General features: G+C 45.7%; 1 long non-coding RNA gene across 1 annotated transcript in view; it reads left to right on the top strand.

Annotated features, from left to right (window-relative positions):
• The window catches only part of LOC147865940 (uncharacterized), a 35,375-nt gene extending 10,348 nt beyond the window's left edge, over nucleotides 1–25,027 (top strand). The window contains exon 2 of the long non-coding RNA XR_015529455.1: nucleotides 24,881–25,027. This is a non-coding gene — a long non-coding RNA (uncharacterized LOC147865940). The remainder of the gene's footprint in view (nucleotides 1–24,880) is intronic.
• The last annotated feature ends 541 nt before the right edge of the window (nucleotides 25,028–25,568 follow it).

Raw genomic sequence — 25,568 nt, 5'->3', positions numbered from 1 at the left:
TCCGCGTCCCGTCAAGCTTCGCGAGATGGTACGTGCCCTTGTCGTTAGCGCTCGCCACGGCGTAGGGCCCGAACCATCTCTTTGCAAATTTTCGCACTGCTTTGTGCTGATTGTCGACGCTACTGTCGTATACCAACACCCAATCGCCTTCTTCAATTGTTAGAGACATAGACTAATGTAAGCATTAGATAAGGATAGAAAATAGATAAATAGATAGAAAGGAGAGAGAGAAAGAAGGGTGTCGATCCACCCGACCACCCCCGAGCGAAGGGATCGAGACGGACTCAAGCCTCGATCGGCGTCCCATACCACCGTCGTGGCGTCGATTCGTACCTGGTGCTGGCGCGCTCGCTACAAGAGTTGACCCACCACAAGACCGAGTCTCGACGTAGTCAACAAGCTAATGAAATGAGGGTAGTCCGGTCGAACCGGCCCTTGTTCCTTTCCCGCACCGTGTGCAGCTTCTCCATTGCTCGCTCTACGTCCTCCGGTCTTCGTTCAAGTTGTCGAATCTGCGCCGCCAACAGCTCTTCCTGGCTGATTTCGTTCCTCCAAACCACCGTGGCCCACGAAGTGATTGCCCGCTCCACTGGCATAATCGGTTTTTGCCCATATATCAACTCCGCCGGCATGAACCCGGTCACCGAACTGTGCGTAGTCCGGTCCGGCCACAGTGCATAAGGTAGAAGCTGTGGCCAATTCCCGACCTGCCCTTCACACGCTCACACCAACACCTTCACGATTGGGTCGTGCCCTCGTTCTATTTTCCCGTTCGCCTCTAGGTTGTACGCCATAGTGAGGGAGAGCTTGCCCCTAACTGGTTGAACAACTCTTCGGCTTCCTGCATGTCCAGCTCCCCCCGATCTACCACGATCTTTCCTACGCACCCGTACCGGCACACCACCTCCTCAATCAGGAATCGGCACACCGCCGCGGTCGTCCACTTGGTTCACAGCCCTCCACTTTGTTCGTCAAGTCTTCTCACGCCATACCAGGTACCACATTTGTCATACCCCTATTGGCATGATCACCAAATCTACCATCCACTTGAAATGGATGGTTGGGGAGTAGGTCGGTTGCAGCTCGTCTCGATGCCGGATCGTGGAGTGCATCTGGCAGCTGTCGCACTGTTGTAGACGAGGTCGTCAATGAGGAAGATCAAGAAGCATTCGATTGCTGTTGAGTACCTGCGTATAACAGAATCATAGATCGTGCACAGAGAGAGAGAGAGAGAGAGAGAGAGACACACACAAAAGACTTCTTATTCCACAAAGCAATAATACAACACCCAACCTTACAAAAAGGTTACAAGGTCACTATATATAGTGACCGACTTAGGGCAACTACCCTTTATGCTAATTACATAAATGGCCAAAACGGGATAGTGTGAATACGTCCATTATACACATGTATTCGACACTCCCCCGTAATGGGCGTATACATGGGTTATCTAAGATTACAGGTATAGACTTAGGTTCTCGGACATATCAGCTTTGTTCGAGTCGGCAGGGTCCGAAGGCAGAAGACCGAACTGGTCGGGTCGGAACAGTTGAAGCCGATCATTAAGGAACTGATGTCGGTTGTCGGGAACCATCCTGCTCTGTGTCCGGCTCTAACCGGACTGGTTTGTCGTTACGCCCATCTGATGCCGAAGAGACCGAAAACGGTCTGCCGAAAGACACTTGGTCATTCCATCTGCGACATTGTCGGTTGTGGATATTTTCTCTAGACCGATTTTCCCTGAAATGACGCAGTCCCGAACGAAGTGATATCGAACGTCGATATGCTTGGAGGCGTTGTGGTGAACCGGATTTTTCGACAGGGCAACAGCACCTTGACTGTCGCTATAGACAACTGGGGCCGAGTCATGATCGACTTGCCGAAACGTGTGCGCCAGCCGACCGAGCCATAAGGCTTCTTTTGCTGCGTCGGACGCAGCTACATATTCTGCTTCGGTCGTTGAGGTCGCTGTGCACTCCTGAAGTTTCGACTTCCACGAAATTGCTCCATTGCCGAATTTGAAGCAGTATCCGGTTGTTGATTTCCGACTGTCTATACAGCCGGCGAAGTCCGAGTCGGTGTAACCGACTACGCCTGAGGTTCGGTTCGGACCGAAAAGAATGCCGTGGTCTTTTGTGCCAGCCAGATATCTGAACACATGCTTGACTGCGTTCCAATGCGATCGGCTGGGATTGTGCATAAATCTGCTAACGACTCCTACGGCGTGAGAAATATCAGGCCGTGTCGCGACCATCAGGTACATAGGGGAGCCGACTGCCGGTGCATACGGTACCGACTTCATATCTTCCCCCTCCGGACCGGATGTCGGGCAGTCTCGCTGAGAGAGCCGAAGATTCATAGGGAGCGGGGTTGAAGCAGATTTGGCTGATTGCATGTTGAAGCGTTCTAAGACACGTCGGATATAGTCGGTCTGAGACAGAAAAAGATGTCGTTTATCGCGATGCCGACTAATCTTCATGCCGAGTATGTGTCGTGCCGGACCGAGGTCCTTCATGGCAAACTTCAACCGCAGTTGCCGAATGAGATCGGCAAGTTCGCCCGCGTGGCGTCCAGAAATTAGCATGTCGTCCACGTAAATGATGAGGAAGATGGGTGATCCATCTTGAGCTGTGTTGGTGAAGAGACAATGGTCCTCATCGCTTTTTGAGAAGCCGATCGATTGGATGAAGTCGTCGAACTTCTTGTACCATTGTCGTGGTGCCTGTTTGAGGCCGTATAGACTCTTCCTGAGTCGGCAGACTAGATGTTCTTGGCCAGTAGCAACGAAGCCTTTTGGCTGCTCCATATAAATTTCCTCTTCAAGATCACCATGGAGGAATGTTGTTTTGACATCTAGCTGGATCAGCTCCAGGTTGTCGGCTGCCACTACGCCGAGTAGAAAACGAAGGGTTGTCATTTTCACCACTGGTGAAAAAATCTCGTCGAAGTCGACGCCATATTCTTGTCGGAAGCCCTTCGCAACTAATCTGGCCTTGTACTTTGGGGTGGTCGAATCAGACGTCTCTTTTAGTCGATAAACCCACTTGCAAGGAAGAGCACGTCGGTTCCTGGGTAATTCGACCAGATCCCAAGTCTTGTTTGCCCGAATGGAGTGCATTTCCGACTCCATCGCCAGATGCCAGGTGGCTGAATCGACAGATGTCGATGCTTCTTCGTAAGACGTCGGTTCGCCGGCGTCGGTGAAGAAAATTCCAGGAGAGTACCTCTCCGGAGGTTGCGACAGTCTCTCGGATCGTCGAGGTATGATTGGAATGGTCGCATCGGGTATCGAGGTCGGATGGTCCGAAAGCGGATTGTTCTGCTGTGCCGAGTCGGAGTTGTCCGAGTCGGTAGTGTAAGGTTCAGCTACCCGTGAAGCTGACCGTGTGTTGAGAGCGGGGCCTTCTTGAAGGGTCGGCACATCGGAAAATGTTACCCTTCGGACTTCGATCGGTTTTTCGACTGATGGATTCATAGCCGACTCGTTGAACACAACGTCCGAACTTCGAACGATTTGTCTGCGTTCGGGGTCCCAGAGTCAGTATCCCATTTCGCCGTCTGATCCATATCCAAGGAAAATGCATTTCCTGGACCGAGGTGCAAGTTTTCGGCGATCCTCTTTCGGAATGAGGGCGTACGCCTCGCATCCGAAGATCCTCAGCTTGTCGTAATTCGGCTTACTGCCGATCCATAGTTCCTGAGGAATTTGAAGTCCTAGAGGTCTACTTGGCGACATATTGATTATGTGTACTGCCGTGAGTAGAGCCTCTGCCCAGAAGCCATCCGACAGTCCGGAGTGTTGGAGCATGGAAACTATCCGTTCTTGGATTGTCCGATTCATGCGTTCGGCAATCCCGTTTTGCTCCGGACTGTGTGGTGCCGTAAATTCACGTCGGATGCCGCGTTGTCGGCAGAATTTGACGAATTCTTCGGATTTGAACTCTCCCCCATTGTCGGTCCGAAAGCATTTCAGTTTTCGGCCGGTTTGATTTTCTACCATAGCGAGCCAATCTGAGAAGATCGAGAAGACCCGATCTTTGGTGCGAATTGGATAAGCCCACACCTTTCGAGTCGAATCGTCAATAAAAGTGACGAAGTAAGAGGCACCGCCAAGAGACTGATGCGGCATTGGGCCGCAGACGTCCGAGTGGACTAAATCGAGAGGTCTCGTTTCTCTTGGTGCTGATGTCGGGTGTGATGCGGCTACTTGTTTGCCATACTGGCAATGCTCGCAGAATTGATGGTCGGAGAAGGAGAGTTTGGGGATGTATCCGGCTCTAGATAGGTGCGTGATGCCGGCCTTGCTGAGGTGTCCTAATCTTCTGTGCCATAGTGATGACACAGGAATATCCACCAAAAACAGGTTACCCTCTCTGAGCGTAACATGTAACGGATACAGGGAGTGTATCTTGGGTCCTCTAGCAAGCAGGAGGTTCCCCCTGTGGAGTGTCCACCCTCCCGAAGAAAAACCGGCATGAATGTCGTCTTCATCTAGTTGTCCGACTGAGATCAATGGCCTTGAGAGCTCGGGTACATGTCGGACATTGTGGAGTACAAGTGTAGAGCCACCTGCAAGGTTGAGCTCTATTGTGCCGATTCCGATGATGTCACAGTGTTGCGAGTTGCCGACTCGAACTGAGTCAGAGTGACGGATCGTATATTGCCGAAATTGGGATCGATGAGGAGTCACGTGAAATGACGCGCCCGAATCTAAGAGCCATGTGCTCGATTCTTCAGTCGTGAATAGAGCCTCTGATCCGACTGGATTTTCGATTGATAGTATATTCGGGTCGTCTGGTAGCACATCAGCTGAGAAGCTAACGTAATTGATCTCCTCATGCCGGCCACTCTTCCTGTTGTTCTTGTTTTTGAGTGCGCGGCAGTCGGCTTTGATGTGTCCGGGTTTCTTGCAATAGTTGCAGATTCGGTTATCCCGTGACTGGCTCCGTCTTCGCTGATTGTTCGGCGGCCGTGAGGAATCTCTTCCTCGTATGTTCGATCGGTCTGTCGAACCTTGTACTACGTAAGCGTCGTCTGTTGAGTCTTTGGCGAAAGACTTTCTCCGAGCTGCTTCGGTCAGGATTGCGCTCGTGACTTCGGAGTATTTAACAGCCGTGGTTGACGCGTTGCACACAGTTGTGACGAAAGTTTCCCATGATGGGGGAAGGCTGCTCATGAGTATCATTGCTCTGAGTTCATCCTCGATTGCCGTCCCCTGTGACGAGATTTGGGAGCTTATGCTTTCGTACTCATTGAGGTGTGCTTGAACCGAGTCGGATTCTTTCATCCGCAAGTTGTAGAGGCGCCGGATCAGAAACATCTTTGTTGCGGCGACCTTCTTTTCGTAAGTGTCCGACAGTGTTTTCCACAGTTCGAATGCTGTCGTACACGATTGCACCGTAAAGTATACCGATTCCGATAGGTGCATCCGAATCGTGGCGCGGACGATTCTGTCCAGCTTCTGCCTCTCAATTGGTTTGTATCCTTCTGGAGGTTCTTCATTTTCGATGGGATCGATTTGCCCCTTGACTATGAGATAGTCCTGCATTTGCTCCTTCCAGAAGTTGAAGTTCGATCCATCGAACTTTCGTAGACTCATTTCTGACGAGCCGGATGTTGATGCCATCAAATTCGGTTTCGGTTGACGAAGCTCGGTTCGAAGTTGACTACGAACCTTGTTGGAGTGCAGCCGGTTGGCTCACCCGATATCGTTCTAGTCGGATTTGAACCCGAGTCGGTTCGGCTTCGGATATATGTATTGTTGAACTTGCTCGAATTGACTCCGGTAACTTGAGGGACAGAACCGACTGGTCTTCCCGAATGTTGCCGAGTCGGAGTGAGCCCGGTTCGCTTCAGATATATATATATATATGCCGAATACCGATTATTGAAACCGATTATCTGAACCGATTCTGCTTCGGGTGGCTGCAGCGACGAGAGAGACAGATCCAACTGATCGTCCCGAATGTCGATCAGCCGGATGAAGCGCGAATTGGGGTTGTTGTCTTGAGACCGATCTGCACCGAGTGGTTACAACGAGCAGCGAGCAGCGTTTAATGACCTTTTCGGATGCCGTTTAACCGAATGGAGCACGATCGTGTCAATGATGCACAAGGGGATTTCACCTCGAGCGGTTACGATTACAAGGAACAGAGTACAACCTGATGGCTTACTCCAAGCAAGAGCATCTAACGCGATGAGGTGCAAGCCTCGTTTTTGTTCTTCTTCTCTCTTTCTTCGAATGACGCGAATACTGTGCAGGCCGTGATGAAGTGAAGAACCGAATGCTGTGCAGGCGGTGATGACGGCCGAACCTCTGCTCTGATACCAGATGTTGTAGACGAGGTCGTCAATGAGGAAGATCAAGAAGCATTCGATTGTTGTTGAGTACCTGCGTATAACAGAATCATAGATCGTGCACAGAGAGAGAGAGAGAGAGAGAGAGACACACACACAAAAGACTTCTTATTCCACAAAGCAATAATACAACACCCAACCTTACAAAAAGGTTACAAGGTCACTATATATAGTGACCGACTTAGGGCAACTACCCTTTATGCTAATTACATAAATGGCCAAAACGGGATAGTGTGAATACGTCCATTATACACATGTATTCGACACGCACGTCATCACAAACTAGTGCATGTCCCGGTATAGCCCCGGCCACTAATACTTCTCCTTTAGCTTCTCGAATGTGGCCCAAATCCCGCGGTGACTGGCCCAAGGACTCTCGTGGTACGCTGCGAGTAGCATCTCCCGCTCCTCCTTTCTTGCCACTACTCGTGCCGCCTCTCTTCTTTGGATGCTTCCATAGGTTCCCGTACCACAGGAAGAACCGGTACGCTTTCTTCCGGACTCAGTTAGCTTCGCCTTTCGTCTAGGCGGCATCCAACGTCATTGTCCTCAGGAATCTACTAATCTTGAGCCACTCCCCTTCCTATTCACTTTTGTGAAACTCGTTAAGCACCGGGGTGCTCCCTACCCTTGTCATGCAAGACGACTCGAAGAAGTCCTGGTCAACTTCCTCGTCTTCCAAAACCATGCCATCCTCGTCGTCGAACCTCGCTCTCAAAAGCATCTCGGCCATGGCATTGTCCTTTCCGGAGATGTGTCGTACCTCCGGATTCAAGGACGTTATGTATGCAATCCACCTGAGCATTGCCAGGTCTGGCGTCGCGCATCCGGAAACCATCCCAAGGATCGGTAGGTAGCCCGTCTCGATTATTACCTCCGTCTATCTTTATTGGCCTTGACTGCCAAGACAATACACCAGAGTACCTTCACTCCGAACGGGATAGGGACCCGTGTGTCGTCCTCGTCTTCCTGACTGATCACCTATCCTATCCCGGTCAGGCTCATATCTACGGTTACATAGATCGGAACATCCTTGCCGTAAACCGCTTTACGGAGTGCCGGTGCCGCAGTAAGTGCTTCTTTCAATCTCTGGACCGACTCTGTATGCTCCTCGCCCCAGTCAAATTTGCGCCCTTTCTTTAGCAGCCCGTAGAGCGGTTCTGCGATGTGCGCGTAATACGGAACCCAGATGTGGTAGAACGCACACGCCCCGAGGAACCTCCGCACCTCTATTACCGACTTGCACTCCTCCTTCATCGTGGAAATGACTTCGAGGTTTGCCGGAGACGGTTTCCGGCCATAGGGCCCGCACAAGTGACCGACGACCATGATTTCCAACTATCTGAAAGCCGACTTCTCCCCGGAGAAGGTGAGTCGCACGCCTTCCAGCCTTTGTAGCACCTTCTCGCAGTCTGCGATGTGGTCTAAGACGAATTTCCGACACCCATCCGGCCTTACCGTTTCGTCCTTATCCTCCATCGGACATCCCTTGATTGGAATATCATCCAAAAACGGCAGGGTGATGTTCGGGATGTAGTCCCTTAGCACCTTATTCATCGCATTCACCATGTGCGCTACCGAGTTTGTCCCCCCTTGCGGAAGGGTACACATCTGCATTAGGCCGAGAGGAGTCCGCATTGTCGTAATATCCTTGTTCTCCACGGCTAGTTGGAACCGGTCGTACCCTGAGTATAGATCTCCGACCGAGTAAATCGACCTTCCGGCGAAGGCCTCTGCGAACTTGTCAATGGTTGGTCTGATTCCTGCGTTCTGAATGGTCACCTTGTTGACCGACGGGAGGTCCTGAATAAAGCGCAACGTGTCGTTCTTCTTAGGCACGGTAAACCACCGATTCGAGTATGGGGCACTCGACGGTTCAAGGATGCCCATCTCCACCTTCTGCTTCAGCAGCTCCATCAGCTTTGGGATGTGAGCTCTGGGTACTGGAATCGGTTTGAGATTCCACGGCACGTGTAGTACCGTGAAGGTAACCATTGGCTCAACAACCGTCGGGTCCACGCACCCGATCTCTTCCGGCGAGAATGTGAAGGCCTTCTCGTGCCTCCCGAGAATCCTCCAAAATCGTTCCTCCTCCGCCTACGGTCGAAAGCCACCCCCACCAACCTTGAGCTCCCGTAGCGTTATGTTGGTGAATCGGTGTCCTATGCCGACCGGATTCCGTAAACTTGGGTCCGACGCAACCCCTTTTATCCGTAACTCGCTGCCCTTCGGCAAGGGTGCAACGACTGGCCTCACCTTCCGGTCCACAGTCTTCTACTTCATATGCATATGGGCCGCCCGATCCAACTGGACCCTCTCCCCGAAGTCGGTGATGACTTCGTACATAAGTTTTGAAGTAACTGGAATCGTTCGGTCTTCGTTGAGGCCTTCTTTGAACACCTTCCTTAATTGCCCCAAGGTGTTGTCGAAAGAGACCGCTTCCACGCTCCACCAATCTCATCGTCAGGGCCTAGGACTCTGCACGCCCTGAGACATCCCTCCACTCGTTTCTTTTCCCGCCCGCTAATGTTGGTTATCGTACAACCTCCATTGTCGGTGAACCAAAATTTCCTATCTACAGTGCAGGGTTTCCTTCCTATGGTACACGTGTGGAGTGTTTCTAGGGTGTCCGGACTATAGCAGCCCCACACCTTGATAGCCCTCTCTAAAAATCCCCTCAGCTTTTTGCTTTATCCGGGCTGCCGGAAGTACCGACATCATTTTGCTTCAGCCCGAACCGTGTTTCGTACCATTGCGAGGGTTCGGCACCTCCGGCCTTCCCCGTACGCTTGTCTTTTTCCAAAACCTCATAGTTCTAGCACGCACCTTCCACGAAGCCGGTCTTTTCCTCAACCAGATCGCTCCACCCGGTGACCTCTCGGACCCATCTTTCCGCGCGGTCAGCTTCCTCCTTCCTCAAGTGCATACCGGCGAGGCCTTCTAGCACCACCGGCCCGAACCCAAAGTCCTTCACCTTCCGGCCTTCGTCACTCCCGACCTAGATTTCTACCGACACCGAGTAGTGGATGGTCTCCGCATGGCGCGCCGCCCCCTCTTCCATCAGCCTCTTCATTCCTCCTCGTCCGATATTCAGCTCCAGGGCTCTTCGGGTGTCGCTAGCATGCACCCTCTCGTACTGCTTCTGCGAAGTCCACGTAGTCCTTCCGGACGTGACCAACTACATCACACCACAAGCATCGATGCCCACCTGGAGGCCTTCGGTCACGAGGCTGCTCGCCGCTATCCCTCCTTGCTTGTGCAATCTGGAGGTCTCATACCATCTTCGTCAGCTCCTCGAGAGTCGCTCCTCCGGGCGGGCCCTTGACCACGCTGGTCGAAGTCGAGCCTGTCTCAAGCCAATCCCGGGTTTCCTCCCTTCGTGCCGGTGGGGTCCATCGAGCTTCCTTGCCGGAACCGCTCCTGCCTCCGATGAGCCCTTGTCGACCCACTCACGCCGATTGTCAAAACGGTTACAGAACCCTTTTACCATGGCCCAGTTGGCCGTCAACCCATCGTCTATTTCCAGCAGGAAACCCACTTGCTCCTGATCCCGCTCGTCCACAACTTTCACGAATAAAAGGACATGACTCATGTCCAATACAGTCCTGTCCAGTGCCGAAAGTCGTGCAAAGCGTTCCTCAAACTGCTAGAGGAGCACCGACGCATTCCTCCCTTTTCCGGGGATCTCTACCCAATCCAAGAAGTCCCTCTTCGTTAACCGAAGCGCGTCATCAAGCCTGTACTTTTCGAGGAGCCGTGCTTCGAATTCTCTCCAAGTCCGGCATCCAGCCTGCACCTCGAGCACCTCTACGTGGATGCCCGATGTCGCCACCCGAGGGAACCCAGCCAGACGCCTTTCCTCCGGGATGTCCCTCATCACCATTTCGGCTCGGTAGGCCACCAAATAACTGACAATTGCTTCAATGGCCCTGTCGAGGTCGCTCATGCCCTCGCGAGCACTTACTATCCGGTCGACTGCTGCCGACATGGCTTTAGCGAGCTCTGATCCCCTCATCTCCGATTCCTCTTCCGCCTTGTTTCACATTGGGTTCACCAAATAATGTCATGTTATTGTGCACGCACAGGAGAAACCAAGGCGGGACCGTGAGGGCCCTGAACCGGGAATAGTCGAACAAAAGGAGGAGCACCACGAACCCACGACCCAGTCGCACACACACAAATACACAGAGACCTCACTCTTGTCGAGAACTGGACATTCCTTATGTCCGACGCTTGGCCACAACCGAGATTCTTTTCATACACAGAAAAAACAGGTAATGAAACGCGACACAAAAGGGGAGAAATGGTACACAGGAGGTTTACGTGGAAAAACCCCAAAATAGGGGAAAAAACCACGGCAGCCCACAGGCTGCAAACTGTCACTATGTAGGAATATACAACGGTGAGTTCACTGAGGCAACGACCTCGTGCTCTCAGATCTTCGCCATAGGCGGCGGTTACAACAGAGGCAACGACCTCGTCTCTCTCTCTCTCTCTCTCTCTCTGTACAGTTACGCGCTCTCTCTTCTTCTTGCACCAACAAGGAAGAATGACAACAACAAAAAACAACACACATAAAAGTTTGCCCTAAGTCATATTTATACTAATATGACTTTTCGGCTATTTACAAATGTAGCCTCGATGGGCTCTCAGAAACATATTTACGAATATGTCTCTTCCTCCGGTTCATACCGGGCCTACACCATCCGGCTCTCCGCAGTCGGGTACTCCCCATCCGGTTCATACCGTTTCCCATCGACACTGTTCTTCTCCCTTCCCATCCGGAGGGACCTGTCTCCCAACACTCACAAATAGGGTCGAACAACGAGTGAGGAGAATGTATATATATATTTATTTATTTATTTATAATCAAGATTACAGCCGGCTAACCGGCAAGTGCCAACTCGCTGACACCAACTTACCCAACGCACACAACAACAAGAGATGGAGCCTCTACCGGAAGCACTCGGGCTTTCCACGAAGCAAAAGCAGCCTCCCAAACCCTACAGAAAACGATGAAAGACAGAGGAGAAGAGCTCGGTTCCAGTCCGACAGCACTTAGTCCTCGACAAAAGAGATCCGCCTCTCAACCTTCTCCCCTCCCCTTTATAGGCCTCCAAGGACAAACCGTTATACCCTGGTTACATCATCTTTATTCCCTATCACCTCGGACAAAGATACACTACGATTTCCTAAACAATAAATGCGTACTACCTAGTATCTTCACATCAACCGAATTTCTCCTAAGCATGTACAAGTAATTAAATAGCATGTCCACACGTAAGGGCCAATTCTTGTGCATATTTCCCTAATTCCTCCTAGGGGCGGCTTTCTCCACAACTACGCCAATTTGTGTATTTTGTTGATCCTGCGTAGCTCTCTGGCTCACGCACTTCCACCACCTTAGTCATGGACGCATAGTGATGCGCCATGTACTTATTGTACCCGTACCTCATGACATTTTTCTTTTGACGGGTTGGCCGACGTAACTTTTCGTTATCCAGTTTGAGGCCCTTCTTGGCCGGTTCGGGCTTCATTTCTAAAGATCCGCCTTCTCCCTTTCCATGGTCAGATTCGCTTTGATCTGACCCTTCATTTCTGGTATCGTATTCCGGCATCTTCTTCTTCCCTTTCTCTTTGCGCGTGAACCGTCTCCTCGGTTCCTTGCGCGGGGAGAGCACGGGAGAGTCTCCACTACTCGTTGGTTCTTCATCCGTCTGGTCCTCCTAACTCAGCTGCTCATTAGGTCCAGTTAGCCGAAATGATATCGGACTCTCATCTAGAGTACCCAATCCTTCATCTTCTTCTTGAACCTCTTCAGGTTCACTAGCCTCATCCTCCAGAATCGGATCTTCGTCGGGAGTTGGAGTCGGTAGGGTGTACCATGATGCCGACTCATTAAACTCGACATCTCGACTTACTCGTACCTATTTAGTCCGGGGTTATAACATTTATACCCCTTTTGTTCATGCGACTATGCACTTCTCCGATTTCGGATCCAACTTTATCCGCTTGTCATCCGGTACATGCACATATGCTATGCTAACAAATATCCGAAGGTGCCTCAAATCGGGCTTCCACCCGAAATACAGCTCATGTGCTGACACCTTGTCTCCGATCTGGTTTTGGATGTAGACGACCATCGCCTTAGCCCAGTAGAATTGGGGCATGCTCTTCTCCACCAGCATTGCCCCTACCGCGTCGACAATCAACCGATTCTTCCTTTCGGCCACACCATTTTTCTCCGGTGTGTATCTGCAACTGAATTCTCTCCAAATTCCCTTTTGCCGCAGATAACCAATGAATTGGCCGGAACAGAATTCTTTTCCGCCATCCGACCGCAAGCACTTGATCTTCCTCTCTGTTTCCCGTTCAACTAAGCTTTGAAGGTTCCAGAAACATTCGAAGACTTCACTTTTCTTCTCGATGACGTAGATCCACGTGTGCCGACTGTAATCGTCGATGAAGGAGACGAAATATCGGCTCCCGCCAAGACTAACATTTTGTGCCGGTCCCCACACATCCGAATGGATTAAGTCAAGCTTGTGATAGTTCCGGTTTCATTCGGTGGGGAATGGAAGCCGGTGTTGCTTCCCGAGTTGGCAAGCTTCACAAACTTGGGCCTTCCGGCCACTGAATTTCGGCAAACCGAACACAAACTGTTTCGATTGCAGGTCCTTAAGCCTTCGGTAAGTGACGTGGTCGATCCGCTTGTGCTAGAGATGAATGTCCGATTCAATCTTCTGTCCTTTGGCAAACATGGAGGTGTCAACGTCATTAGTGTTGAGAATGAACATCCTCCCTTCTCTGCGCCCTTGCACAATTATCCAGCCTTCTTCCTCGATGAAGCACCCGAGGTGCGCAAACCGCACTTGCATCCCCTGGTTGACAATTTCTCCAACCGACACCAGGTTCTTTGTGATAGTCGGAACATGTAATACGTTCATCAGCTTCCCCTTTTGTCCGACATGTCTTAAAGGGACTTCTCCGACATACACAATTGGGTGAGGGGTGTCTTCTCCGGTTTCAACAATCCCCGGTTGTTCCGGTTTCTCCAAAAAGGAGAACCACTCTTCATGGCTCGTCATGTGGTTGGACGCTAGTTGGACGCTCCAGAATCAACGTACCATACTTCCTCTGATTTGGAAGTAGTCTTCTTCATCGAGTTAGCCTTGTGCTTCAACACGAAGTTTAGCCCTTTATTGGTCTTCCTAGTTCCAGATCCTTCCGATCCTTCTACGTAGTGTGAGCTTTGTTGTTTCCCTTGTCCGGCCTTGCCGGATCCGGATTTATCCGGATCGGTACGCTTCTTCCAGGACTCGCTCTCGATGTGGCCTTTCTTTCCACAGTACTAACATTCTGTGTCAATTTTCGACTGCAGGTTTCCGGCTCCGACTTGACTCCCCCTGCTTGTTCTTACACTCTCTTTGTCTTTGTGCCCTCGTCTACTGTGATGTCAATGGACCCTAATGCCTCGCAAATCTCCTTTATCTTCGCGGTTTAGTCTGTAACTGACATATCCGTTTGTTGGATATTGTTCAGTTCTTGCCGAAGCTGGAGTTGGAACCAACAAGGTACTTGCTGCAAAAATCTTCTTTAGTTTCTCCCAGGCCTATTTCGGCGTCTTAGCATCTTTGATGTAGCCGATCATCTGGTCGTGCACACTGGATGCGAGGCAGTGCAACACTCGGCTCGCTCCTTCCTCCCAAGCCGGAAAGTCTTTGTGTGCCAGTTCCGGCGCTGGTTCCCTCCATATAGCTCCAATATCCATGCCCCAGCAGGTATTGGTGCATTTTATATGACCAGGACGCATAGTTGCCCCGGTCGAGCTTTTTTGTTGGGAGTGAACTCGCCATACCTTTGTCCATATCTTTCTTTGTCTGTCCTTACCGGATATTAGGGTTTGTCCTCGAAAGCGTATGTCGGCTGCAGAGGTTCTCAACCCTCGCACTCTGATACCATATCAAAATAAACGTGCAAAAGTGTTCAACAAACCGGCTTAGCCGGATAGCAACAATTAGAGAGGGAGGTTCAATGGAAGCTTAACACAAAGAATATATATATGCCAAAGAGACAGAGAGAGAGCAAAACATAAAACTCTATTAAAAAAATAACACTTTGTAACTCTGTGTACATATAATGTGCTTACAGAGCACCATTTATACAAGTCCTTAGAAGGACTAATAGAAGTACAACGTACTTCAATGCTCCTACGAGCGACTGACACTAACTACGAGACAACAACTACCTAGTCGTCTAGGCTACTACTAGGCTTCCGGTTCGCACTCGAATCCGGCTCTCCGATCCGTCTCCTGGATCCGACCGGTTGTTTCTAGATACCGATTCGGCTCTTGGCTCCGGATGCCGATCCGGCTCTAGCTTATTCAGTCGATCCGGATCCGGTTGAGCTTGCCCGCTCAACAATAATCCATGGAATCTTTAACATAATCACTCTCATAATTAATTGTTTAAACACATGTATACCCTAAAGTTGTATACAAAGATAATGTTGTTTTTCATATTTCATAAAGAGAGAAAACCACACGAAATATATAAAGCTTGTCTTGAAAACAATTACGTGTAAATAAATTGAGTTTGCATTAGTAGTGCATAATTACTTCTAAGAGCATAAGGACCAATCATTTCAATGAAAGCACTTCTATGACGATATGATCTTCATTTTTAATTATGGGAAGCATTTGTCTTGATCATTAATAGCATTATGGGAACCATTAATAGGATATTGTACTTGATCATTGTATGTATATGTTTTCTTCATTTGTGTGGAGATGAAAATCTACTAGAAAATGAATAGGGAGTGAGAGGATTTTGTACTCGTAAACAATTGACCTTATCAATGAGAATTTGCACAATTCAATCCATTTAGTATAAATTCCAACACAAACAACCCATCCTACAAACCCTATTTTTCATTGCAATGAATCATTGTCATCGTACAATGCCTATAAAACCTCATACTCTTGAAAGTGAGCCCAATGAGGTGCCCATGAAAGGAAATAAATGTGATAAAGGTTTATCTTTAATCGAAAAGTGCTCAATTTGCCGTTAGAGCTAAAGAATTTGATCAGACAAATAAGGTAGTATTGTGGTTTAAAGTGGATAGCATGTGAATTTTAGGCCCTCTTTTTTTCTATCGGGTTTACTCATTCCTTTTCATGAGAAAGTTTCATGTAGTTGCTCGCTCCAATTTTACACAACAAATTGATGGGGCCTTCATGTTTTCTCTCTAATACCATGTGCTCTACACTTTACCATCTACAACACATTATGCTTTTACCTATTTTGACTCTAAAACCATGTGCTCCACATTCTACCATCCACACACAATGCATCTTACATCACTTTTTGACATACAACGTCAAATTTGAAAAATCTCCATGAAAAGCAATTGTTATGTCAAGCCATTCCACGTAACGAAGTCGAGTGAAAGCATGTTGCATTTGATTGGACATATATAATATATATATGTATATATTACAAAATTGAATTTGATATGTCCAATCAACACTTTTTTCATCACCTGATTTCTCATCATATAGTACCTAAACAAAAATTCAGACATACAAAGGCCACTCTTCTAATAGTTTTCTGAAGTTAACAAATGTTGATTCATATAACTTTTATGTATACTTACTGAAGGAAAGGAGGGTTCGCAGATGTTTCCCAGCATTTCTAAATTTACTGAAACTGGTGTTTCATAAAGGTAACCTCACCAAGATGGTCCTCTTTGACCATTGACATAGAAGATGTCAAATCTCTTATTATTTGATCCATGTATTTGGATGTGGTTGAAAAACAATAAATGCATAGAACAAAACTGTTTGTTTCATACAGTTAGATTATCATCTATGATGGATGGAATAGACGACTAGAACAGAGATCTAGCCACTATGTCATCAAGCCACTATGATGGGTCCGACGGTATGTTGCCACAGAATTCGATCGCTATCATGTGCAATTGTCGCTCATGCTCTGAGGAATCCCGAAGCTAGGAGTAGAAAATATGGCTCATCCGAGTAGAATCAAATAATATATATTTCCATTTTCTTTTGAATCAAAAAATAAAATAGAATCCAGTGTAAGAAATTTGGTGCGCTCTTTCTGTCTGTCTATTCATTTCTCATCTTATTGTTCATAATAGTGCATATATCAATCGTTGTAATTGATGGTGTATACATCTCTTGGGTTCTGTTTCTTGCTCACTTGCTTGATCAATGGCATGTTGGTATATCCTTATTCTAGAGAACACTATTGAAGCAGAAGCTCTGGGTACTATGTGTTGTTCCTGACACTCTCTTCTTCAAATCCAACGGTGGGATTATCGTTTTGACTTCTCTATCTTTATAAATCCTGCTCAGATTAGAACCTATGAATTTGTGTATTTTGTCACTAAATGTGATGATTTGCAGAGACATGTTGATCCAAGGGCTTACCTTGAAGATTGTATAGCCTCTAGATTGAACTAGAGATGAAAATTAGTTGCACCCAATTTATTAGTGGAGTTTTGGTGCTGTTGTGAACGGTCCCGTGGTTTTTTCCACACATCAGGGTTTTCCATGTAAATCTAGTGTCTCTTTGATCGTTTACTTGGTTGTGTTTGGGTGTAGAATTTCTTGTGGAGTTGCTGTCCAGATTAGTTTGTATTGATTACTTAGCCTATTTTCCAGCATAGTTTGTATTGATTACTTAGCCTATTTTTACAGCACAAAGTGTTGAAACAATTTGTTAGCTTCCCTATGAAATTTTGTTGTATTCTTGAGTTTTTCCCCAACAAAACAGTCAACAAAATGGATGAAGGAGAAATAGAGAAACCAGTGAGACCTCTGAATTTATTGCTCTCTGCACAATCTATAAACCAAAGGCTCACTCTCTCTCTCTCTCTCTCTCTCTCTCATTAGTGACCCCCTCCCTCATGTATGCATCAGCGGTTTGGGCTCCAGGATTACCATCCTTCATGTGGACGCAATTAGAGAGACCATTGGTGATGATGCTATCACGCCAACTCCGAAGCAAATCGACTGTACCACATGACATTATTAGGGCCGAGTTCACGTTACCCCCAATGCTAGTAGAGGCACTTTTTCAACTTGTAGTCTTTATTGATAGGATACATAGCCAACCACATGATAGAATATCTCATCAAGCCTTTAAGGCCTCTCGATCATTGTATGAGTCTGGCTATACTAGCTCATGGTATGGCATGATGGTGACTTGGCTTCTTGCGAATGGTCTAGACATTAATAACCTACCTCCCCTTAGGTACAAGCACACGACTGATAACACCTTAATCTCTCATGAGAACCACAATAAAGTAATACGCCAAGAAATATGGCAAATTTACACTCGGTGTAAATGGATCACCCCACTAGAGCCACTCCCATCTAAAATGTCGTACTATAAGAAACACTTCATGCACTTCTCTGAGTTAGGTTTTATCACGCGGCCAAAATATCTAGATGTATTCTTACCACATGCACTAAGGGTTGCCATTGGACAACTTAGAATATCATCTCACCAACTTGAGATTGAAAATGGCCGTACTAGTGGAGTCCCTAGGGAGGAAAGGATATGTAGGTTATGTCACATAGAGATAGAGGATGAGTACCACTTTACATGCAAGTGTCCAACCTATGCCGAGATAAGGGCAAAATACCAAGACATACTTGGTCCGTCTCCCACCCTCCCCAAACTATTAGATACTCTAGATATAAAGAAATTAGGCAAATACATTCTAGAGCTAAAACAACACAGAGAGAATAAATTACAAAATGTTGACAATAATGTTGCTAATGATCACGAACATGTAACAAATGCAGTTTTTCAGGAACCTGAGGAGACAACGAATGCCGACACACTTGCACCACTCGGCCAAATTGGGTAGAGAGAGAGAGAGAGAGAGAGAGAGAGAGAGAGAGAGAGAGAAACACTTGCACCAACGAATTCCGATTTATGACTAGAAACATTTGGGTAGTGTCGAATCAATGTGAATTGAATGCATTGCTATGGACAGATAAAGACATTTGGGAACTGATCTTTGCAGACTGACAGTGCTTCAAATTGGTGGGCAATTACAAGGGGGTTGAGTGAAGAGGAGGTTTTGAGGAGCCTGTCTATACACAACAGATCAAAAAGCAATACAAGGAGTTTGATTTTTCAATGCATACAAATCAAGTTGCAAAGATTGGAGTTTCAAAACAGTGGTATCCAGATGTAAAGATATATGTATAATGTATGGTTGAGCAGAGAGAAGATGGAGGAGTATTAAAGAGCTGAGCGAAGGGGGGATCTTGAACAAAAGGACGGCGGTGGAGGTTAGGGAGAGAGAAACTGTGTGTGTGTGTGTGTGTGTGTGTGCGCAGTTCACTTTTTTTGTGAGAGTTAGCTTATGTATGTATGCATTTATGTATGCATGCATAGAATGAACCATACGTATAATACGTGCATTCGCATTCGAGAATGATTCAATCAAACGTGTATGGTAAATCATCTCAAAGTTGGATTGGATTGACTATGGTCTATATTATATATTGATTCACTCCCAATCCCAATAAGTGGACTCTAATCCATTGTGAACTACCAACATAAGTATGGTTGCAATATTTGCATTGTATCACATGCATACTTTTGGGATGCTTCTTAAGAATCAAGACATCTCTATCATCCTTACTTTAGAACTTTACAAAAAAAGTATGAACTATAGAGATTGAATCAAAATATGTCATTATAAATTATAATCAAACGTTCAAAAACTCATAAAACGTATATTCGAGAATATGAAGAAAACATGACATAGGCAGTAGTAGCATAACAACTTACCACTAGGGTGACCTAATTTCTAATAACAAAGAAAGAAAGAAAAAGAAGAAAAAGGAACATGACACTAACAAGAGGATATGAGAAAGTTGGGAACTAATCGGGAGTCTCATCTACCTCACGATCACTCGACCTGACCTTAGTTATCTAGTCGGACTCAGCCAATTCATGCAAACTCCGCGAGATATCCATTTTGATTGCGCTAAGCGAGTATTACGATACGTGAGCGGCACAATGGATTACGGCGTTCTTTACGCATCGTCCACACAAATACGGCTGAAAGGGTACACAGACGCGGACTGAGTAGGCTACAAAGCCGATCGCCGATTGACCTCCGTATTTGTCTTTTCCCTTGGCAGCGGAGCGATTTCGTGGAGTAGCAAGAAGCAGCCTACCGTTGCTCTTTTGAGTTAGGAGACGGAATACAGGGGCGCAACCATAGTTGCATGTGAAGCTGTAGGGCTCAACAGGATTTTGAAGGATTTGGGCGTTCCCATCAAGGATCCGACTCCCCTTTACTGCGACAACATGAGCAGTATATATTTGGCTCAGAACCCAGTGTTCCACACACGCACAAAGCATATCGAAGTGCACTATAACTTCATTCGAGAGCACGTACAAGCCGGAGATGTCGACCTTCAACACATCAATACAAATCTTCAAACGGCCGACATCTTCACTAAAGCCTTAGGAGCCAACAAGCTATGGCAATTCATGACCGATCTCCTATTGACAATCCCTGAACTGCCAAGCTTGAGGGGGAGTACTGAAGACACTACGCAATAACGCGTGGATTCCGCAACCGCACAACCAAGCCGCGAAGAAAGACGCAAGCCGAAACACAGACTTCGCAACTACGCACAACGCAAGCTGGAGCACGGATTCCGCAACTCCGCATAAATGTGAGTCGACGCAGACTCCGGAACGTGAGTCGAAGCCGATTTCGGATACCATCTGAAACCGACCCGACTTGAGCTTGAGGGGGTGTGTTGAGAATCAAGCTCAACTTGGTATAGTGTGTGAACTCACCTTGACAGTGACTAGACACTCCTTGAGAGTGAATGGACACTCCAACGGTCAAGAGTCACCATTATGTCACCACTGTGTATTCTAGCGTTTAGTATGAGTCATAGAATCATATTCTATGACACATAACTTATGAGCTTTCACATTCCCCATGCTCCATGAGTCTTGTAGTTAATGAAGAGAGAGGGTGACGATATAAAGCACCATCCTCCCACCTTGTATGTTGTTGAGTCTTCCTCCTTTGTTAATATACTTTACTTTGCGTATTCTCTGTGTCTTACTCCTCATCTCTCTCACTCACTCATTCTCTCTCATCAATTACTTGTAATTTTTTGTCAAACTACAATGGTAAAATTACTTGTTATGGCATCTAACTCACTTCTACTACACATGCTCACTTGAATTTATCTCATCAAACATGATAATGTCAAATTATTCAAACCCTAATATCAAGGCCATAGTAGCATAATACATAATATGACCCAAATTCATTTGAAAAGAGTGGTCAAGAAGGATGGGTATTGGAAGTACAATATTTTATCTTGATCATTTGTCCAATCAATAGTACAAAAATGTCATCCACTTCCAAGTTGGTACCGCTCAATTGATTTCGAGCAAGTTTGGCATTGAATAATTGATTAATGACAAACTCAATTATATACCGCTCAATTGACTTCGAGCAAGTTTGGCGTTGAATAATTGATTAATGACAAACTCAATTATATACCGCTCAATTGATTTCGAGCAAGTTTGGCGTTGAATAATTGATTAATGACAAACTCAATTATATATATTGAGCGGTACCAACTTGGACGTGGATGACATTGTTGTACTATCACTTGGACAAATGACCTTGCTTAAAAATTGCATGAAAAATGACCCTTAATCCTTCTTACCTAATAAGCATATCTATAATGAGCCTCATTACCCTACTATCTTCTTGCTTAATTTTACAAATATAAACAAGCCCTTTTTTGTTTTACATTTCTATCCTCTACTTATATACACCATCATTTCCAAAGATGACCCACAAGACAGCCAAGATCTTATCTATATTTCCTCAGGGCCAATCAAAAGTCATGGAAGGGAAAAGAAAACACGGCATTGCATTGTAAAAGTAGAAAGACATACCCAAGTCCTTTGACTTGATGGTATGGTATGTGTAAATACTGTGTGAGAGAAGATGAAGATTTCAAAAGCCACAAAAAATGGCCATGTAAAAGCAATCAAATTCTTCATTCATAGTAAATTGTTTTGTGGTTTGACATGTAAATTATTGTTGGAAGTGTGTTTTTCATTAAACACGCTAACAAAGAAATGAAACAGTAAATCTTGAACTACTCTCCGTCCACAAATATTGATAGGTGGACCTAGTGGATGAGAAGTTTCAGTTTTGTATTGTTTTAATAATTGTTATGTTTGTCGCCAAATTTAATTTGATTGATGATTATGTTAATGTAAACTTTGGCTAAAACTAACAGTTTCATTTATTATTTCCATTTATCAGTCATAAGTTTTCCTTCACATTCCATTATTTTTCTTCATTCATTCCCTGCACACATTCATTCCTTCATTTCCATGGAGAAGCCTCACCCCCTCCCACCCCCTCATCAATACAAAGTCAGCAAGTGGAACTCTGATGAGATCAGACGAGCGGTTGACAAATCAAGAGCAGCTCTACTGAACCTATCTTCAATCTCAAACTCTCAATATCATGCAGCTCCTGATTCTAATGATGTGCTAATTAAGAAGAAGCTCTTCCTAGTCAAGAATGTTGAGAACCTCTTCCTAGTCGATACCACCCCATGGCAAAATCACGGTGACAAGAGCATAGGCTATGTGTCATATGGCCCTGATGAAGAACATGGAGCTTGGGAATGGGGGAGCAGAGACATGATGTTCGATTTGAGCCATGCCACCACTAGAAAGCAAGAGTGGATGGACATCCTCACGGCCGCCGCCATTCTCACCGGCCGAGCTGTCCATCTCCTCCTCTCACAGCCCTGTTTCCTGCACAGGCTCGCACAAAAGGAATCGAGGTGAGAGCCATCGAAAGAGACGGAATTCAAGTGTCGCTGTGGGACATGGCAGGCCAACAGGAGTTCCACGCATTTCACGACTGCATGTTCCCAGACATAGCAACAAGCTCTGATCATGCTCCCTCCATGTTCATGTTCGTTTGGAGTCCCATGGAGAGTGAAAATCAGAAGAAAGGAGGGAAGAAAACAGAGTCGAACTTTGAAGCCAGCTTCAGGTACTGGCTCAGGTTCCTTGCCTCCAAAAGCCGTCAGTCCAACATTGCCCTCAAAGTGATCGTGGTATTCACAAGAGCAGACCAGATGAAGTCGGTCTCAAGGTCTCTCTCACGTTCCATTGATTCACTTCGATGCGAATTTAAAGGGGTGATTGACATTGTCAATGGTGTGTTCGATGTAGATGCAAGAAAGGAGGATTCTGTGAGATCTTTACTAGACTGCATCTTCAACATTGCTAAAGACATGCTCCGAGGCATTCAGCTGTACAGCATCTATACACAAGTAGGTGAACATCTCTCCGATCATTTAAAAAACACAAATGAACGAATCATTACATGGAACAAGTTCAAAGAGATATTATGCTATCCACTCCATTTTTCCAGCGACAAAGCCAAATTGAACGCAATCGCCCTATCCTTGAATGAGTCCGGTAGCATCATATACATAAACGGAATCAGCCACATCATTCTTGATCCCAATTGGTTTTGCAATGAGATCATGGGAAGCCTCATTGGTTTCTCAATTTCTAAAGCATCTAAGGATACTATTGTATTTGACCGTGGATACCCCCCACAAGAATTCTTGGAGGAGATCTTAGAATCCATTACCAAGACTAATGTTAAGGGCTCATTACTAGTAGACTTGATGGAAGCATTGCACCTATGTTGCAAAGTGACCATTAACCATGGTGTCCCCAATAGCAATGTGGATTGTATCTTTATCCCAGCTTTATTGACAGATGGCTCAGGTATGGAGAAACTTCGATGGAGGCCATCAACATGCACATATAACGTAAATCATGATAAATCTACTGATATTCTTCTATACATGGGTAGAAGGCTACAATGTGAAGACCAAAAGCTCACATTTCTCACACCAGGATTATTTCCGAGGATTCAAGTATTATTTAAAAATGTCTTCCAATCATTTGAGGACAATAATTCAGAGATCACGTTGGGCAAAGATTTCATATATATTTGTTTTCCCGATAAAGAGATCATCATTGTGTTTTGCAAAGCAAAATCAGACCATGTCATTGATGTGCTCATTCGAGCTGATCATCCAACCAAGAGTCAAGAACGTCATACACCAATGACGTTAGCTTATGTGGAAAAGCATATCATCAACACCTTGACTACGATATGTGCCCAACCCACTGGCATCCAAGGGGTTAAGCTAATCGAGAGTGTCATTCGGCCTGACTGCTTATGTTTTCCATCAAGGGCACAAGATAGAGAAGATCAATGCGTGGAAATAATCTATTTGAAGCAGCAACTCAAGAGAAAACTTGAGCGAGGCGAGCAACACTCTTATGATTGGAAATGGACTCCTAACCAAAGGTGTGGTCATTTGCAAAATCATTTCATTGATCTCCTTGGTTCTGAGATTTATGAGGAAGTTCTCGCGTCATGTAAAGCATGGCTCGAGCAACAGGCAGAAAATCCATTATTGTACTCCGAGAATGATGAATTCAATAAGACTAGAGAACGACATAGCGAACAAAATATGAACACTGAACACTTTGAAAATTGCTTGTTGCAACATCTACAAGATCAAAAATTGGAGGCAACAACTAATGTTGAGGTGAGATGTATCAAAGTCATGGCAAAGGCAATCTCAATTTTATATCATAAGATGGATGCCAATCATAAACAACTCTTAGAGAAGATGGATGCAATACATCATGAAATTCAATCTTTGAGGAAAGATGTCATGACCAAGGTTGAGAAATCTATATGTGAGCTATTGAAGTTGGCTATGGAGAACAAGGTTGATATGCGACTCCCATGTGTTCCCATTATTACAACTAATGGTCATAACAAGAACCTTACAAGTTTGGTAACCTCAGTGCTTGGAGCATTATCCGTGCAAATCCATTTGTATTGCGAGCATCCAACATTACCACACCCCGTGGAAAACCAACCAGGAATCACCCTCACATCTTGGTCAGAGTCTCGTTCAGAGAGTCTACAAAAAGTTCTTCCATATATTAATTTTTTCTTTTCTGTTTTGACTACAGCTATTAAACTTGGTATTAATTCTGTGGCTCCACTTGCAAGCTCTTTCATACCTGATTGGACTTCCCACCTCAAACTAGCAAAAGAGCACCCTATGGTCTCAAGTATTCTTAAATCCAAATTTGGTAGATCTACTTCATTGAAAACCTCTCATGTATGTCCAAGTACATTAGAATATTTCAAAGAATGGCAAACATGCTTGGCCTTCATATTAGAAGGCAATGGAGGCGTGACACACCAAAACATAGCAGAGAAGTTTTGTCTTTGGCGTGCGAAAATAGATGGTGGTAGTCGAGTTGCGTGGTTATGTAAGAAACACTATGAAGATCAGCTAAACTAATTTTATAGAAACGTTCTCTACTTGGTTTATGAAGGTTGCTTTTGAAATAGTATTCCAAACTTTTATCCATTCGTTGATCAAACCTACTTGGGCTTTTGGAGTTAAATTTTTTTGTCTTGTTATATAATATATAACAATTTAGCCTAAATTTGTATTCTCATATAATCACAATTATGTAATGTTTGCTTTTTTTTGTTTGTAAGCAATGTGTATGATTTACTAGAATTTCCTTTTTTTTACCAAAAAAGAATATACTCCATTAGTAAAATATACACAACTTAGATCCCTTGCATAAACTATCCTAACATTCATTAGTGAACTCACTTATTTATCTTACACTTTCACATGGGTATCTAGACAAACTTTCATACACATCACTTGCATTCAATATGATTTACTGGAATTTCTAATATATATGTCAATCAGCACATTGGAAAAGAAATGATGTTGCGTGCTTTAGAAGCATTAGAAGATAGCTTTGTGTTGTGAATATAGTGCTTTATTCTAGGAACATTACATTAGGTATGTTATTAGACTTATATGACGCATCACATGGTGGGTTTTGTAAATGTCCAAGTTAGCACTTCCTTGTGTAAACATGAATAAAAGTAAGAATTTCTAACATAAAAACTTGTGCCATGTTGACTAAGTACATGTCACAAAATTGTTACAATTGCGCTTGGATATTATACCGTGAATATTATGAAGGTTTTATGATTGATAGAGTTAAGCTAAAGA

The sequence above is a fragment of the Azolla caroliniana genome, unplaced genomic scaffold, assembly GCF_043228905.1.
Source record: "Azolla caroliniana isolate FFs.n. ecotype wild unplaced genomic scaffold, voAzoCaro1.0.p SCAF_3, whole genome shotgun sequence".
Lineage (NCBI taxonomy): Eukaryota > Viridiplantae > Streptophyta > Polypodiopsida > Salviniales > Salviniaceae > Azolla > Azolla caroliniana.
The sequence above is the reverse complement of the archived record's forward strand: the minus strand, read 5'-3'. Positions and strand labels throughout refer to the sequence as shown.